The following is a 19,804-nucleotide window of genomic DNA, read 5'->3' on the forward strand; positions in this document are numbered from 1 at the left end:
CTCCTATAAAAAATGTCTTAATTCTGACATTTCATTAACATTAAAAGCACTCCTGCATACGTGATTTATGTGCAGGGATTACAAAAGCCTCGCATTAGGGCCGGCAGCGGTCTTCCTGGTTAATGTAGGTCAAAGCAGTGACGGAGGGGTGTCCTCCGCTGAACCCGCGCTGCTCGGCGTCATCGCAGGCCTGCAGATGGCGCGCAGCGTCAGCGGAGATCACCGCGCTGCTCGCACAACAACCCCCGTACGGAGAGAGATGGCGTCCGTCTGAAGCTGAAGCGACACCTCTGCCTCCTCTTGTGTGGTTGGAGGGGCTTGCAGAAGCAAAGTTCAAGAGGGCAGTTTTTTTCTGAGAGGAAGGTTCTCCCAGGAGTGTGTAGGACCCCCCCTCCCCGAATAAATAAAAATACACAGCCACACAAACATGGTTGATCAGACAGGCTGATCGAGCGTAACCTCAGCTGACCTCTTTGTCGTTAAAAACTCGTCAAAATGTAGCGCTGCTTACAGTGAACGGCCGTACAGTTTACTACACAATAAGACACATAGGAGTTTTACTGAGGTATCAATGAGAAAGTGGTGGGAGCGGTTCATTATTGTGATTTGAATTGAAAGACAAAAGTGTGCACAGGCAGGCGCACACACCTGTCACTGTCTAGACAGGGAGGGGGTTTTAATACGGGGGTGCGGGGGGATCCCACATGACCCATAACTGAGTTTTTTTTTATTTTTTCTCTCTTAAGCAAGCCAGAATGTATCTCAAGGCGCTTGATAAAGGAAACAATAAAAATCAACAACAACAGCGAAAGAAAAAAAGCCCTCGCTCCACCAAGTCTGATTGGCCGGGCTGAATCGACACCATTTTTCCCCCTGCTCGCAAACTGGAGGTCAGCTCGGGACGTTAAAAAATAAATAAATGAGAAAATAGAAATGCGTAGAAAGTAGAAGACACGGCACACAATCTAGCTTGTTGGTCTTTCCCGTTTGATTGACAGCGCCGCCGTCCAATGAGGAGCCGCGTCGCAGCTGGCTCGGCGTACTGGCAGAGGCTGTGGCCAATGCAAAGTTCAGACCGGTCCTGGACATATAACTGACAATTCCCCCCCGTCCCTTTTGATCCAAACCGGAGGGATACATTTTAAAGAGTTTTATTCTCATTTGTGAGCGGCGTGTTTATGCACGGCGGGACGTTGAAACTCATGTAATAGTGAAACATATAAAAGTGAGGGATTTATGGTGGAAGGAAATGCTTTCTTCCTTTCACATCACTGTTATGATCCCATTTTTCCTTTTTGTGCCTTCGCCCCTAATAATAATAATAAAAATGCCTATAATAATGTATCCCTGCTCTGAAAAAGTTGAGTACATCGAGTGCAGGCAGGAACACTACGAGCACATCCACTATTATTATTACTACAACTCCCACCGCTTCCAGAGAGACAACATGGAGACTGTTCTCCCTGCTATTGGGGCGCTCTAATGTTGACGGGTTTGTGATCCAACCCAAGACAGTGTCCTGATCTTCCAATCGCAGCTTTAAGTGAAAAGGCGTGCCTGTCTTCACCCTCCACCCCCCCACCCCCCCACCCAGCCGCCGCCACCCCTCCAAGTACTCGATGTATAGTTAAAAAATGGGAGGGCACACTTGAACTGAGCTCCTCTATGAAGGTAGGCTGCAGCGTGTGTTTATTGATGAGATGAAAAGAAGATGGAAGTGAGAAATGAAACAAAGTAAAGGAACATATCAGAAAAACTAAAACGCGCTTTGCCGGGGGGGTATCCGTGGAAACGCTGTGGCCACTTTTTGAACGAGCTTCGAAGTGCAGGTAAGAAATTGAGAAAAAGTAGCCAGGAAAAGGGGATTGGTCTTGTTTTTCTTACAACAGCTCTAACGTTATAATTTTAGGGAGGACATACAAACACATACTAGTACTATAGATTCAAACATTGTGCTCATTTTTTAGGAGGAGTGCATGCAGTCAGAGCCGCTGACTTCCATAGTTGTAACTGGCTTTAATCAAGCAAAATTATTAGAACTGTACTTAATCCGAAACTTAATTTTTTTTTCTTTCTCTTTTTTTTTTGGTCTTTGGATCTATTTAACGTCAAGCCACCATTTGAAACGTAAAAATAAAGCGAGTAGCGTACGTTGAGTGAAAAGGGGACTCGGTTTTTTGGCTGCCAGCGGGGTTTTGTTGTCCAGTTCGACCGCACAAAAAAAGCAACAAAAAAAAAAAAAAAGCCAAACAAAAAAAAAAAAAACGCGTTGCCCTGGCATGACGCAAGTTTCCAATCTGTCATTATTGTCACACCGTTGCCCTTTTACCTTCAACCCTATACTTTGGGATTTGCCCTGGTGTCCGTTGGGGGGGTTTGGGGGGGGGGTTTGGTCAGAAGTGTGTTCACAGGTCTCTTAATGAGTGAAAGCTCAGCGATGCTGCTGCTGCTGCTGCTGCTGCTGGCTCCTATTTTACACACACTGTGCCGGAACAACTGTAGCAGCCGACCGACGTGCGCATTTGGCTTTTAGGTCAGTTGTTTTGAGTGAAGAGGAAACGCGTTTCCTTGTGGCAAAATTTTCACCGCTGCAGTTTTTACTCTCAATTGAAAAAATTTACGACTGGGATTAACATTCATCTTTTGCTGAACTGAACTTGAAACCAGAAAAAGACGGTTTCCATATTATCTGAAAAATACAAAGCAGCCATGCACGTACATGTATAGCCCTCACTCAGACAGATGTGCAAATCCCATTGTTTTTTGGTTTAATAACAGCATTTGTTAAGATGGGCTCATATTACAGTGGTTAAAATTCTGTGATTTTACCAATACTGTGATAAATAAGATCCACAGGGAAATGTGGTTTGAATTTTGGTGCCACATTTCTCCAAAATGAATGATCTTTTTTTTTTTCCAACTGTCCTGATCCGCCTTTTTATTAAATGTTTTTGTTTTGTTTTTAATTCTCAGCGTGCAGTGTGGTAAAATGTTTGCAATGTGAGGCTTTTTTAGAAAAGGGTGGCCTAGATTTGAAGCCATGCTCTAGTGTAATTAAAGTTGCAAGAGACGCCGTCTCTATGCCTTTTGAGACGTTTTGATGCAAAATATTCATGGGGCAACTTGCAATTCTTTTGGCCCATAGGCTCCTCAGACGAATCAGCCTAATGATTAAAGTTCAAATACGTATACAAGTGTGAAGTATTTGTACAATATAAATACGTGGATGGTTCTTTATAATCACTTAGGGTCATGGGGAGTTTATCCTGAGCAACATGTCAGCCTTTTATTTATTTATTTTGCATTTATTGATGGGGCTTCATATATCGATCCGCGTGCTTGTGGAAGGAAAAGGGGGACAATTCCAGATAAGGCACGTGTGTGGCGGACAGATGTTTGTCCCACAAAGCGCCTCGTTTTCTGGTGTGTGGATGGTGGAGACAGCATGTTCTCTCCGGCTCAGCTCGGGACTCGCCCGGCGCACAAGTTGCGCACTAAATGCATGAAGCTTTTGCGCAAAACCTTCATGCATTTGCGCGCACAAGTTGCGCGCAAATGCATGAAGCTTTACGCAAATCCATCATCATGTCAGTCAGAGCTGGTCCTGGTTCGATCATGGTGCGATCAAGACGCCTTTTCTTTTCTCTTCTCCTTTAATTCATTTCTGCTGAAGCCCCATCCGCGTCCACCTCCCTCCATCCCCATGTGTCCATGGATTTGTGCGTGGCGGTTTTTTTTCTACCACGAAATTCATCTCCCCCTTCTCATTTTTTTTTATTTTTTAATTTAATGTAATTTTTTTTCTGTGGGGATCACTCCCCCCCCCCCCCGCCCCCCCTCTTCCCTTCATTCACAAACTGCCTCCTGCACGCAGGCAGCCGGGTCCTATAGGCTTGCTGGTTGTAATTGCTGGCAGCTCCGGATCGCTTGTATTTCTTTGAATGGGCTCGTACGGAAAACAGGGACGTGCGCGCCGCACGGAGCAGCACAGAGACACAGAGACACAGCAGAGAGAGACACACACAGCAGCTTTGATGTACATTTCTACCATGGCCCAGTTGTAAATCTGTCCCGTGAATAAGCCCACGTTGATCTGACAGTTTGTGTGGTTGCACGTGGGCGTGGAGCTGGAGTCAAGATGATAGCACAACCTGTAATGTCCCTCATCTGCAAACATTCTCCACATCTGCTTTTTTTAATGGACACAGTATTGTTTTTTTGGTCTGTAAATAAGCTACAACTTGGCTTCAAAAAAACGTTAGGTTTCAATACTAGAGGTGTACAGTAGAGCTGAGAGTAAGCCATTCACATTTGGGAGTGTTTGTAGTCTTGAATATCAGACCCCCCTCTAATCTCAGTGAGGTTGTTAATGAGTATTTAAATGTATATTCCACTTGAGCATTAATATTCAGTGTTTGAGCCATGCCATTTGCCCTCTGTCTGCGTCATGGCTAAAACCCACCCCTGACTAATGAATATTTAAGAGTGTGTCTGCAGTTATTATATGAGCACGACCCAGCAGATACAACAGTGGACCTACCTACCCACACGAGGCAGGAGGGTGGGGACGGGGTGATCAATTCATCCCTGCCCACCAATCAATCCCAATTTTCTTTTTGGCTTCACTATTATTCACTTGTCTTCTGTAGCTTTTCCTCTTCTTTCTTTTCCCTTTTTTCCCCTCCCCTTCAACAATTTATTGTTAACCAACAAACTGCCATGGTGGCTTCACAGCGTTCAGTTTGGAACTTTTTTCAACTGATCTTTTTCACGCTTTCACGTATTTTTCCCGCCTGAATTTTGGGTCAAGTGAAAATGTGTGTTGATAGATCTATCTATCTATCTATCTATCTATCTATCTATCTATCTATCTATCTATCTATCTATCTATCTATCTATCTATCTATCTATCTATCTATCTATCTATCTATCTATCTATCTATCTATCTATCTATCTATCTATCTATCTATCTATCTATCTATCTATCTATACACACACACACATTACAAAAAGCATCAAAAGAAAAAAATTAAAGGAGTCTCTTACTGTACTTGCACGCAGAGCAGATGAGTAACTCAAACCATTTCTAAGTGCAGCTGTAGAAGTGCATGTTTCCAAAAAAGACAAGACAAGGCATCACCCTGAAGCAAAAGGTAAATGTTTTGGAAAACACACACCATGCAGCAACCCTCCGTATGCTATTACCTGGTAACGCTGTTGGCCAGTTACTGAGACAATTCAATTAAAATATGTCCATTATTTCCTTTTCAAAAGATATTTAGGCCTCATTATGAAATGTCATCCCAAAATGGAAAAACCTGAATAAGTTGGAGCGAGCATGTACAGGAATATACAGTATGACATGAATTGTATTTACTTTTGTCTACACATTGCTGTACACTTACAGTAACTACATGATCATTTAGGCTAAAATGTAATTTTACCGATACAAAATTTAAATTTGGAACAAATTTACATTTTGTTGCAAATGAATGCACACACATACGATTATGATAAACGGATGAATCAAACAAGATTACTGCTGGCAACCTTGGTGAACCTTTTTTAGATGAAGTAAATTAATATTTGATTTCAAATTTTCTGGTCAGGTATTTTACCATCACATGTCAACAGTTTTGCACTTGAATCCAGCATTGCACTTTGTCTTGCCCAGTTCAGCATATTTGGCAGCCATTTTGGGAATGCAGAAGAGATTCATCGATGTAACGAGCCACTTTTGTGGATTGCGTCCAGAATGTCACAGTGCTTATAATCATCTCAGCCCTTTTTGTCTCAGACATAATTTATCCCCTCTGCATTTTCTTTCTTTTAATTTCTTTGTATTTTCTCCTGTACTGCACTTGTTACAATAATATTCTCCCACGGACCAAAACTTATCTTTGATCAGATTGCCAGCTAAGATTATTGTCAGATGCACATCTTTCCATCCACATTTGAATTTAATTACCTAAATTAACTGCAGAGTAACGTAAGCCCTTAAAAAACTTCAATATTTGTAGCTGTTATATAACAAGGAGACAGAAAGTTCTGTTTTTAAGCAGTCGCAGGTATAGCTCATTCAGATTTGTTCTGAAAATAAAAAAAAGTGTTCTGAAAATAATGGTGAATGGCTGTTTTTACATCAGATTTGAAAGGTTTATAAAGGGTTATGCTACTTATGTCAGTTGCTCTGAACACCTAAAAAAAAACAACCCTGAAGCATCAAAAAGTTGATCCTAAGTGTGTGTGTGTGTGTGTGTGTGTGTGTGTGTGTGTGTGTGTGTGTGTGTGTGTGTGTGTGTGTGTGTGTGTGTATATATATATATATATATATATATATATATATATATATATGTATGTACAGATATATATATATATATATATATATATATATATGTATGTACATACATATATATATATATATATATATATATATATATATATATATATATATATATATATATATATATATATATATATATATATATATATATATATACTTATATATGTACATACATATTTTTTTATTCTTTCAGAACCTTTTGACAGTCTGTCTCTGTAGTTTTGTTGGATTGTGAAACCCCCAAAAAGCTATTGCAATGATTAATGGTCAGTGAGTCCCCTTCAAACATAAGGCCAAGATGGAACATAATACGTTTTGCTTCAGTGAAGGAAAAATGTATCTTGTTATTGATGTGGCCAAGCCAAGATAGAAAACATTTAGGAACAAAGCTAAGGTTATTATCTTCCACTCAACCAGTTTTATCCACGAGGCTGATTTTTTTCTTTCTTTAGAGTTCATTGAGATGGAATTTCCAAAATATTCCCCTTTGATTAAATTGGCAGTCAGGATCTAGAAGACTGGTGATAAAAAAGACTTCTTCATTTTTTCTAAATTTTGTTTGCTACTGTCTTAACTTTCACATCATGTTGCATAGAAAACTGACAAACTTTACGACACGTTTTTCAGTTTTCAAAGGACTTTTATTTTGGAGCATTCTTTCCCTGCAAGTATCACAGGAATGTGTAATAAACGCACACGTTGAGGCTGAATAAGTATTACGAATGTGCCAGGCAGTTGTCAGGGAGCTTTTGTTCAGTTATTAAACCATATAGAGTCTTATGAAACACAGTAACTATTACTATTATTAGTTCCCACACAGCTTGATGCTAGATACGACTCCTTTTTCACTGACTGCTTTTATATTTACTAAATATATAAAATGAACATTCTACTCAGGCAACAGCTAATTACATACTTGCATCAATATGAACCTGTTTTGTTTTATATTATCATGCTTGGCATATGTTTTGTCTTTTGAAGCAAAAGTTTTCATCTGTAATTTGTGTTTTGATATTGGCCCTCCTGTTGTTTGATACAGTGTATACAGTACAATCCCAATCAAGCGGTGGAAGTGACCATGTGTTTCCATTACCTATGGTAAAATTGCTAACAGATTGTGGATCCGTAGATCCGTACTTTTCCATATCTGCAGTGCTGGTTTCATGAAAATTCAAGTCATGTAAAAACTTGACGAGAAAATGTTTCACAACCTTTTTTTTTTTTTTTTTTTTAGATTCTCAAAACTTCAACACGAGAGAATTTTTTTTTTCCTCTTGTTTTGGTTTGGCAGAGGAAGCATTTTAACTTGCATTTTCTCTCTGTGAATACCCATGCAGGCTTAGGTATTCAACTGATGTGAAAAATGTATCCTGGATTCTAATAGCAAAGTTGTATGTTAGCCAAGGTGCATGTGTGTCCTCAGTTCACCCTGCTACCCATATGGTTTTCTACAAGTCAGGGTGAGATCACTGCCTGGGTGTAGGGGAAGGTATTTAAAAATAACTAATTTAACTGACTGTCAGAGTACTTACCAAGTTTTAAAACTCTTACAAAGACAAAAACAAGGGAAAAAAAAATAAGTTGTGTAAATTCTCTCCCTCTTTCCTGACTGGAGAATGAGTGTTTAAGATTGTGCACGGTCTCTCTCTCTCAGTGCAGATCATCATATGCTGTGCTAAGGGTAAACACGGGGGAAGTTATATCAACAATAGTATTTGTGGTGCGGCTTTATGGAAAAAAAATAATATGACTGGAAACCTTGGAGTTGTTCAGCAAAGATTTGTCTCTTAGATTTTTATTGTAAACATAGAGAGAAATCTCTTCCTGATCCTGCTGTTTAATGCTCTGAAATGACTTGAGTAAAAAAAAAAAAAAAAAAACGATTTGAGAAACAAGAAGATGGGAATCATTATTAAATATTCTAACAATGTGGGGTTTTAATGAGTTGGGAAGAGCTGAAAAAATATATCTCCATTCGCTGTTTTCACGAAAGACAGTTGTTACAGGTGACCAAAAAAATGCATGTCTAACCTGCTCAACAACAAGCAAATGCCAAGGCAAACGTTCACTTTCATCCAGGCTGCTGGGCTTGTACAATACGTCTGACATTTACTGACATTACGAAAAAGAAGCAGTGTGACTGTTGTAGTGGTTCTCATGGCACTTGCACTACATTTTCCACGCAGATGCAGTCCATATGTTGAGCTCCATGCAGTGTTTAGGAGCTTGTAACACCAGTATAATAGCTGTTGTGGCTTTGGTGGCAGTGTTTTTCACTTTGACAACTCTGAGTTAAGTGTGGCAGCTGTTATGTAAACCAACATTAAGCTTCATTTTCTTTTATAATTTCTATGAATAGATTCATGAGTGCAGCTTAAAGAAAAGGCCTTTTTATAGTCTTTTATTACAGTAGTTATTCTGCAGAATTGTGTCTCATCTTTCATTCATTCACATAGTTTTATTTATTTTTTTTCCTTCTTCCTCCCAGGGTCAGTCCTCCATATCTCAACATGAATTTAGATGAGGGCAGGTCACAATAAGAGAAAACAGTAATATTAGTAGCAGGAGCTAGCTGTTAAACATATACTCTTACTAAAGGGTTGCTTAACAGGCTGCTAAAAAAAAAAAAATCTTAATCAAAGTAAAGTCTAACCCTTTCTAAGCCCTCCCATCTAACCATGACTGTACAAATGACTTAGAAGTGTCACATTTGTGATACGACCTGCTGAAAATACACACGGCCATGTGGTATGATTTTTATAGTAATGTTAGCAGAAACAGCTGTTCATCTTAGGTTACATTCTCAGGATTATGAGCTATAGATTGTTAACATCAAAGATAATAATTCTGCTCCCTTCAACAGATGGCACTGACCAACACTTCATGGACATTAGCGAGGCCAAAGGGCCAGATGATTATCATAAACAGAACTGGTGGGGGTTTATGTTATCTCTCTGCTTCATGAGGGAACTCTGTAGGGACTGTTTCCAACAGACCGGGAGGCGACCTAAAGAGTACAATATACACATTCAAATAAGAAATGTAGCAATTGTACACAGAAAATATCTTGTATAGTTGTGAAGTGAATACAACAGTTTCCAGAAAGGGTAAATGAAACACGCTGACTTGTGAAGAAGCTAGAAAACCCGCCGTCAAGTGTGTGTGTGGGTCAGTACAGCTTAAGTTTGCATAGTTGCATCTGCACAAACAACACCATTTCCGGAACAATAGCATTTGAAAACAGGGATCAACGTGGATTTGCAAGGGTTATAACGCACGGTGGCAGATGTAGAAGAAACCAAAGCCCAAAGACCTCGTGTGAACTGTGAAACACGGCGTCGGAGGGCTGGTGATCTGGGCTTGTTTTGCTGTCACAGGGACCTGAACACCTTGAAGTCGTAGCTTCAGTCATGAACTCCTCTACATACCAGAGTATTATGGAGTCATTGTGAGGCCATCTGTCTGACTGTTGAAGGTTTGGCACAGTTAAAGTTACGACAAAATGGATGACAAAGAAAAGAATCAGGGTGTGAAAACAATTACCTCAGGTTACTGCTGAACGTGGGTCATGGTGTGCACTTAGTTTTCCCCTTTTCCTTCTGCTTTTTGTGCTGGTTTTTGTTAAATTACTACTTTGCATAACATGTCCTGTGTTATTGTTGATTCAACTTTTTGCTTACCTTATTTTACAACCTGTTGGAGGTCCAATTATTTATTTACCGTATTTTCTGGACTATAAGTCGCTACTTTTTTCCTAGGTTTTGAACCATGCAGCTTATACAAAGGTGCAGCTATTCTGTGGATTTTTCTTCCACCGCTAGGGGGAGCGCTAACCGGAATTAGAATAAAAACTAAGACAAAATAAATGCAAAGAAGAATACACTACTTCTTCTTTAGCAGATAGAAGTAGGTAGAAGCAGATTTCAAACAGATAAATAGATAAATAAATAGCGGTTATTTTCTCTTGGTTCTGTCCCGTTTTAATCAGCAAAGTTGCTGCCGTGTTAAAAGACACTGTTAGGAAAGATCTATTTAGGTACAAACATGTACATCATTTACAATGTTCAAAATGGTTCTGTACATGTAGTAAATATCTAATCTAACAACATAAATATCTGCGGCTTGCATATCTTTTTTTTTAAATAGAGCGGATGCGGCTTATATACAGGTGCGGCTTATAGTCCAGAAAATACGGTATTTCACTATCTTATTCTGCTACTTAGACTTGAAAGGGTATACCATTTTCCTTTCCTACATAATTGTAATATGTAAATATGTTGCAACAAAACAGCCATCCCACCATTTCCCTAATGCCTTCAATTCAAGCTTACTACTTACAATATATGTCATCTTGTGGAGTGGCGCCATGGTTGATTGGGTACAAATGACCCAAAATGACACACTTGTGATTTTAACAGCTAACCCAGGTGAGGGTCAAAACTAGTGGAAAACATATACTGGTTGTTGCTCTATTGAACATAACAGAACCACACCCACCATACTTCTCTCTGATTCTGTTGTTGAGCTTGGTAGGTCGTTTATACAAGGTTTAAACATAAGAGAAACAAAAGCTATAAATCAAAAACAGGGCTTTAGCCAAGAAAATCATTTTGCAAATGTTGCTGAATGTCGTGACCCTCGTTCCTGTTTCTGTGGAAGTGTTACAGATGCTCACGTCGAAGTCTCCAACCGATTCTCACATTCTGTCTTTGCTGAGTAACAGTGACTCTCTTACAGTACTCTGTCTTTATAGTTACTCTTCATGCTCCAAACATGCCCATGATAACTGACTAGATGAATGACCTTACTGTTCTTATTAAAGTCCTATTTTTATGGTACCACTGACTTATTTGCATATTAAGTGTGTTGGACGGATTGAGGACTTTGCTCGGTTTTCCAAATAATACCAAGACCGCTCTGACTTTTTCTGTTTCCTGTACCTTTGATACAATACAGAAAAGGGCTTTCCTTCTTAGCCTTTCTCTTGTTTCTTGTGAAATCCTGTACTTGCCTTGCCTAAGTTTTTCTTGCAACACAGTATTGTATGGATAAACTTTCCCAGCATGGTTAGATTGCCCCACCTTGCGGGATTAACGGAAACCCTTTTCTTTGTGCCAACTTTTGAGTAATTCATTAGATCTAACTGGTATTACTTAGCCAACCTGCAGACCTCAGGACCTCTTGGACCAAAGGAACCAGCACTTGGTGATAGTGTGTATAGGGCAAGCTTGTAGTAGACCGTGTTTCAATGCGTCAGCATTACAATTTTAGATAGGTCATATGTCAAATGATCTGAGGAGACATATATAATTTATATTTACCATGCAACAGCTTGCTAAACTATAAATACAATGCTGCTAACATCCATAAATAGAGTATTTCTATTAGGTTATTTAAAGTTTATGCTCATGCATAAATCAAAATGTAGTCTTATATGTTGAAGATATTGTGAGTTTACTTGATAAATGTGTCAGTTTGATCACAGCTTGAAGGTAATTGTGCAGTAGTTACCATAGCTACAGGCTGAAGAAATATGTTACTTCAAAAAACTTTTTTTTGCAACGTCTGTTCTCAATGCTCTCTTTGCTTTTTCCCCATTGCTAGTGTGCTGCTGTTTTTTCTATGCATGACATGATGGATCCTTTTAAATGACAAATATTGAACCTGCCTAATTCTGTAGGAGAGGCCAGCTTGCTGAACTTTGAAGCACAGAAGCTGCTCACAAAACGGCAGGGTTGTGCTGAACTGCTTAAAGCACCTTTGTGAAAGCTCAGCTCCGTGCCAGCAGCTGCACGAGGGTCCGCTGGCTCGTGCTCTCTCGTGCAGCTGCTGCTGAAACACATGTTACAAAACTTCGGAGTCTGCTCACAACTACATTCGCACACATGGTGGAATAATAACTTAAATTCACTGTGGCCTCCGGTTGATTATTAATCAAAAGGGCGCTTTTGCCACGATCATGTGTGAGCGCCATGTGTTTCTAAGCTGAGTTTAGACACGGCCGCCGAACGTTCATGTTACTGTATTTGTTGGTATGAAAGCAGAACACAAGTATATGCAGACTTGTTGACATGTATATGTCCCAGGCATCTCCTGGGAGACACTATAGATAGATGAATACCTTATAAGTAGATGGCAGCGGTATATATAAACTACTGATTCCCTGTATTGTTTGTCAGACAGTAGGGTGGCTGCAGTGTCTGCAGTGTCTGCGTGAAGCAAGGAATCCTAATAAAACAGCTTACAACGGAAACCTTAACCACTGTCTCATTTCATAACAAAAGTGTTAGTCCATAGAATTTTCCTCTCACTTCCCAAAATGCCTTTGGGATTATGTGTCCATTTTACCATATATAATTCACTGTAAACTGTCAGAAATTTAAATGTTGAAAAAAATAGAAGAAAAACTGTTCCTAAAAAAAAAGTCACCCCTTATTTGACCATATGCATGTATGCTGTTGCCCAAAAAGTGTGAATACAACATTTTATTATCTCATCAGATGAAATCATTGTAATTTGAACTAGCTAAGGGAAAGAATGAACACACATGTTGATGCTACTAGGAAGATAGCCTATATGAAAATGTAACTTTGTTGAAGCTTTTTTGAGGTTTTTAGCCATCAGACTTTTAGCTTTGCCTTGCTAGTTTATGTTTTTAACGGTGAAACAGCCACTTCATCTAACCCTTTTTTAACCATATAATGACATGAATAAATAAATAAATTAACATACATACATACATACATACATACATACATACATACATACATACATACATACATACATACATACATACATACATACATACATACATACATACATACATACATACATACATACATACATAAATACATAAATACATACATACATAAAGTGTTGGATAAATAATCTTCAGGCTTCTTTTATGTTGCTTAACTTGGGTTTTCTGGTGGCTTGCTTGGCACCCAGGTGAATTTATTTTTGTTAGTTAATAATAATAATAGTATATATATATATATATATATATATATATATATATATATATATATATATATATATATATATATATATATATATATATATATATAATTGAACTAGCTAAGGGAAGGGATGAAAATGTAACTTTGTTGAAGCTTTTTTGAGGTTTTTAGCCATCAGACTTCTGGCTTTGCCTTGCTAGTTTATGTTTTTAACGGTGAAACAGCCACTTCATCTAACCCTTTTTTAACCATATAATGACATGAATAAATACATAAATAAACATACATACATACATAAATACATAAATATACATACATACATACATACATACATACATACATACATACATACATACATACATACATACATACATACATACATACATACATACATACATACATACATACATACATACATACATACATACATAAATACATAAATACATACATAAATAAAGTGTTGGATAAATAATCTTCTGGCTTCTTTTATGTTGCTTAACTTGGGTTTTCTGGTGGCTTGGCACCCAGGTGAATTTATTTTTAAAATAACTGTTATATAACTGTATATATATATATATATATATATATATATATATATATATATATATATATATATATATATATATATATATATATATATATATATATATATATATATACATACATACATACACACAATATATATGATATACAACGTCTCCTTCGTGACCGTCTAAGTAAACTCTTGAGAAGAACAGTGAGAAGTTGTGCCTAACACTAATAAGAAACGTCTCATATTGTCCTGCAATAAGTCTGCACAAAGCGTCTGTCCTGCTGGTTTATCTCCCAAGGACAGAGAATCAGGAGATACTTTGTTTTCTCTGGATGATAGAAAGGTGCTACACAGCCTCTCTACTGTACAGTTGTGATGCCGCTTACATGCTCATTTGTAGAAAGAGTTGTGTGAAATGTTTTGTGTTTTTTTTTGCCAAACTTGCTGCTCTTTACTGTGATAGCTAGTAATGGATAGAGAAGTCCAACACGAGCATTGGCGTGGTTCATGAAAAACCTCTTAATGGCCTGTGAGCTCCTTCTTTGGAGAGGCAAAATGTCCTCAACTTGTGTAGTAGCTGTAGAGAGCCAGTTTCTGTGGACTCTTCTGCCTAAATGACAACTCTCCAGTCTAGCATTATCTGCTTCGGGGTTAGAGGTGTTTGCTGAAGTAACACACGAGTAGTCAGATGGTACTTTTTGGTCAAATGCTCATTAACAAAAGCGGAACCATTTGCCAGTTCTGAAATATATTAAAAACGCTCTACCAGCAAAGTGACTCAAAGTCTTTCATTTATATATGGCCTCATGCCAACAGTAGCTGCCATTTCTTTCCTTTTATACCACTAGATAAAACTTTATTAAACGCATGATGGACATTTTACTCATAACATAGTGTTTGAGCAGAATTTCCTTATTAAAAAAAAGTAGATTATCCCTCCATCTGTTAAAGCACAATAGATCTTCTATAGATAAAGGGGGTTGGTGGATGTGTAGATGTGTTCTTGCCAGAAAGGGATGAAGTTGAACAAGCTGTCCTGTCAAAAAAATACTTCAACTGTACTCAGCTTGCATAATAGTATTGCAGTGTTTATTGTTATTACTGTGCCTAAGGGATTTATTTCAAAGTCGAACATCCTGTCACATTGAGTGTCTTTCTGTAGGACTGGATGTCTTAACAAACTAAACTGGTGCCATTTGAGACATTTCATTGGCGGTGGAACTAATCGGGAACAGTCAGATTAAATCTAGGGTGCTATAAGGAGTTAACAGATGTCCCAGAGATGCACAAGTACATGAACCAAACTGTGCAATGCAATTTACTTCATGACTATTTTAGCTATACAGGAGAACATCCATAACTGGAAAAAAGTGTTTCCAGTGTGAATCATTTGAATTTAGTTGTATTATGTTTATGTGTTTTTTGAAGGAGGGATCTCTGGTTCATCATCCTTTAATAGTGAAGAGCTGATGCAAGGATGTCTCATGTAGTATTTGTCAGGATACGATTATTATTTATTATATTATATATTATATTACGAAATGTATTTCAAATTTGCCACAATTCCTGTGTATTTAAAGGGGACCTATTATGAAAAACAGGTTTTCTCTTGCTTTAACATATATAAAGTGGTCTCCCCTCAGCCTGCCAACGCAGAGACGGAGGAAAGCAACCAAATTCTGCAGTGTCTGTACAGCCGCCCGGAATGAGCCGTCCAGTGTGATGTGGATCTACGAGCCAATAAGATTCTGCTCCATTTCGTTACGTAACCAATGCAATTTACATAGTTTGGCCTCCGATGCGTGAAACCACGCCCACAACTAACTCCGCCGGCCGGAGCTTCCGCCATTTTTTCGTAGCGGTGTAACGCGTCATTCAGGCAGCCAATCAGCACAGTGCCTCATTATCATAGCCCCGCCCACTCAGAATCCTGCATAGATAATGAGGTTAGAGACTGGGAAGATAAAGACATGGCTCAGAGGCTGAATTTCTAATTTATTTAGCAAAAACAATCAAAAGCTTGTTTTTAAGACATTCAAGGCCTGTTTAAAATAGACATTAAATGCCATAATACGTCCCCTTTAAGTATAGACTCATTAAAAACTGTTTTATTACTTATTCACTCTACTAATTTAGCCAGAGATGTAGTACAGATGAAAAAATATTGCCAATCAATGCAATCTTGGGACTTATTTTACCTTTCTGCAGCTTTTCCTGTAGCCTCTGCCAGTTATTACTTGTGCGTTAAGCGCTTCGCAGCATTATAGAGAAACACTTGAAGGTAATCAAAGACACAGCGCTCTGAATTACTCTGATTTAATCACCACTTAATCACAACTTTGTTGGCAAAAGATGAAGGGTTTTAAATCATCTTTTATTGTGTAGATCGAACCGCATCGCGACGTAACAGCGTTAGATGACACTTATTGTGACTTGTTTTTTTTTTCTGTCTCAGGAAAGTTGTTGATAACAATGAGGTGTGTCTTTTCTGCTGTTTTGTTTGAGGATTGAAATGTCGGACAACAAAACACACCCTACGTTTGTCCCTCGTCAGATCCACTCGATCACTTGATTGTTGTGTCCTTGCCTCATATTTATATTGGGAATGTAACTACATTAGATCGCATATTATTAAAGCGTGACTGCTAATGCTAATGTACTCTGAATGGGTGATTGAAATTAATTATTACAATTTGGACAGTGATTGTTAACCAGCAGAGGTTTCAAACAAACCCCCCTGCTAATAAGGTGCAAACACAAAGCGGTCTTGATACGTGCAAATCTGCATCCTCAGTCATCAAGATGCCGTATGCAGGAACATGAACATGAGCTTTTAATGCCCTGTGGCCCTTTTGTCTCCATATTTAAATGTACCAGGGGCCTTGAATATATGCCTGTAGTGTTTGTTGTAAGCAGTATTTGCATATTCACGACGTACATTATTCACATGGCTGATACTGTTCCTTTCATAACCATGCCTCTTGTGTCTGTTCTCAACCCCATCCCCCATCCTCACCAGTTGAACCCCCCCCCCCCCCCCCACACACACACACACACACACACATCCCCTTGATTAACTAATGTCCAATTGGATTGTGGGTATCTCAGGAGCTTGTCACCTAATGCAGGCGGCTGATTAACCTGGAGTCTGCCTGGTGAAGTTGCAACCTTCGTCTCCCTGTCTTAATCCCCCCCCCCCCAAAATACACACACACACACACACACACACACACACACACACACACACACCCCTCTCCCTCAGTCTTTGTTGTGGCAGCAGCAGCGGAGCATGCATTGCACTGGCGGACTGAAGCATTGTGTCTGATTTCCAGCAGACAAACTGACCTCTGGGGATTTATTGACAGTTAACTCCACAGAGGCAGACGCAGAGCTGGGAGCAGAGATGCAGCCATGGAGGTGTGGTGGGGGGGTGTGGGGGGCGTGGGGGGTGTGGGTGTGTGTGTGGGGGGGGTTTATAAGGAGAGGGGTGGAGGGGGGGGGGCTCAGACAGACAGACAGATACACGTATGGAGAGAAAGAGAGAGAGAGATCCACTGTGATGAAACAAGAAACAGGTAGAGACAAACAGAAATAAATCAATATGGCAGCCTGACGGGGTACACACACGTGGAATTCAGTTTGATTTACAAATTAATTTCTGGAGCATTAGCAAGTGAAAGAAAATGGCCGTCTCCTACAAGGATCTAATTAATTTTGAAGGATCATCAGCCCCTTTAGTCCAAGACAGGGTACAGGAGGGAGGGAGGGGAGGGAGACAGACCCCTGGGCTGATTAGAATTCACTGCAGGTAGGCGCTGGCTGCTGCTCACCCACTGTGTCATGGCTAAAATGGAATCACGGTAGTGAGTGGCAGTCTGGGCAACAGAAGCCTGCTTCCCTTGGCCTGCTCCTTTGTTGCCAGCATTCACCTCACTTTACCCCTCAGGCAGGTTGGATTTAAATGTGTGGATGGTGAGAGGGAATATATGCGTTTGCACTGTCTCGCCACCAAAATAAAATAAAATAAAGGGAAATAAGGAGGCCTATTGTAATGGGATAAAGTTTTGTATTTAAGTAACCCCCACAGGAGAAGAAAAAAAAAAACTAAAATAAGTGCTGTTGTTGATGAGAAAGCAGAGGACTTGGAGATTTGGGCTTTTCTGTTGGTTTTCGCATTGGCAAAGTCACGACAGATTTATTTCAAGGGTTACACCCAGAGTTGCTGATGGTTTGGGACTGAGAAATAGGAGCAAAGCTTATATTTGGGTTCCCGACTTTTATTGAGGTGGATGATATACTGTATGTACCATATTTTCTGGACTATAAGCCGCACCTGTATATAAGCCGCATCCGCTCTATTAAAAAAAAAAAAGAAGATATTTCAGCCGCAGATATTTATGTTGTTAGATTAGATATTTACTACATGTACAGAAGGATATTGAACTGTAAATGATGTACATGTTTGTACCTAAATAGATCCTTTCCTAACAGCGTCTTTTAACACGGCAGTAACTTTGCTGATTAAAACGGGACAGAACCAAGAGAAAATAACCGGTATTTATTTATCTATTTATGTTTGAAATCTGCTTCTACCTACTTCTATCTGCTAAAGAAGAAGTAGAATATTCTTCTTTGCATTTATTTTGTCTTAGTTTTGATTCTAATTCCGGTTAGCAATCCCCCTAGCGGTGGAAGAAAAATCCACAGAATAGCTGCACCTTTGTATAAGCTGCACGGTTCAAAACCTATGAAAAAAGTAGCGGCTTATAGTCCAGAAAATACGGTAATCTGTATGAGCTATTCTGGTTTATTAAGTTCCTTAGTTTATTGCCAAGACAAGTGAAAAGTGGTGAAGTTCTGGTTTGTATGTGAGAGTTGGGGATGTGTGTGTGATTGTGTAGCTGTGCCACACAGAATAATCCATCTCAGTGTTGAGTGATCCTCCTCAGCTGCTAAACATGCCATTACTTGTCCATATCTAATCATCAAATATGTTACATGACAGAACATTTCGGCAAAACAAACGCCCATCTCAATGCCTGCATTACTTCCCTGACTGAGGCCAGTGGACCCAAACCCTCAGCAGTTTCAGTTATGACACCTTCAACTCTGCTTTTCCCCCAAATATTGTTTGTCTCAGCACTTTAATATTGATAAAATCATCATCTTTGTGGCACATCTATTGTCTGACATCTTTTTTTTTTTTTTTTTTTTTTTTTTACCTTGGCACAGAAAATAGGATGATTCAGAAAAAGACAACCCCGCCCCCCGCCCCCCGCCAGATTGTGTGGAGAGAATAGTGTTTAAAAAATGTTTAAAAATGTCTAGTTTTCATCCGTGCATTTTACGTCAGTGTCTGAATGTGGGAATGAGCTCTTTTTATTCGGGCGCTATAAAAGAATAATTTGTGTCAACACTATCGTGCAGGTCTGGTCAAATCCTCAGCCCGTTTGGGTTGTTCAGCAGCACCGTGTAGATCCTGGCCTTTTACACAGTAGACTCCATGTTGGCCTTGCAGGTACTAACCCCTTACTGCAAACGGAGCTGCTCCTAAATGTCTTTTACTCCATTTTCAATAAAACTAAATATCATATATCAAATTTAAGATAAACGTGTCATATATTTCCCAAATAATCTCAAAGTTAACTGATTGTTGGGACTTGAATGCACTTTGATCAGTGTGGGACTAATAAGAGGGAATGTGTTTGAAAAAGCATTTTGCTTTGCTTCAATGCATTTTCTCCAGTTTGCCTGAGCATAAATGATACCATGAGCAAGTCACTGTAATGTGGTTAGTTTTACATAATTTTTGTTTCCCGTTTTGGGGTTAAAATGTTTTCATACTAATGACTCTACGTTACAAGAGAAATTGTGTTAGTTTTTTTTTTTTTTTCTTTTTAGCGTCACTAAACCAGCACATCACATGCTTTATATCGTTGAATGCCTTTCTTGTGCTTTTCAATGAATGC

The 19,804-nt window shown here is 39.1% G+C and overlaps 1 protein-coding gene across 4 annotated transcripts in view; it reads left to right on the forward strand.

Moving 5' to 3' along the window:
- The first annotated feature begins 1,642 nt into the window (after positions 1-1,642).
- Positions 1,643-19,804, forward strand: part of zbtb20 (zinc finger and BTB domain containing 20) — a 35,918-nt gene continuing 17,756 nt past the window's right edge. For 2 of the 4 annotated variants that reach the window (XM_061739677.1, XM_061739679.1), the window contains exon 1: positions 1,649-1,829. The gene's annotated coding sequence lies outside the window, so the exon portion shown is untranslated. Of the gene's footprint in view, positions 1,830-19,262; positions 19,354-19,804 lie in introns of all 4 variants that reach the window. The other 2 variants (XM_061739680.1, XM_061739681.1) reach the window with 2 other exon arrangements.

Source organism: Cololabis saira, chromosome 14 (genome assembly GCF_033807715.1).
Source record: "Cololabis saira isolate AMF1-May2022 chromosome 14, fColSai1.1, whole genome shotgun sequence".
Taxonomy (NCBI): domain Eukaryota; kingdom Metazoa; phylum Chordata; class Actinopteri; order Beloniformes; family Belonidae; genus Cololabis; species Cololabis saira.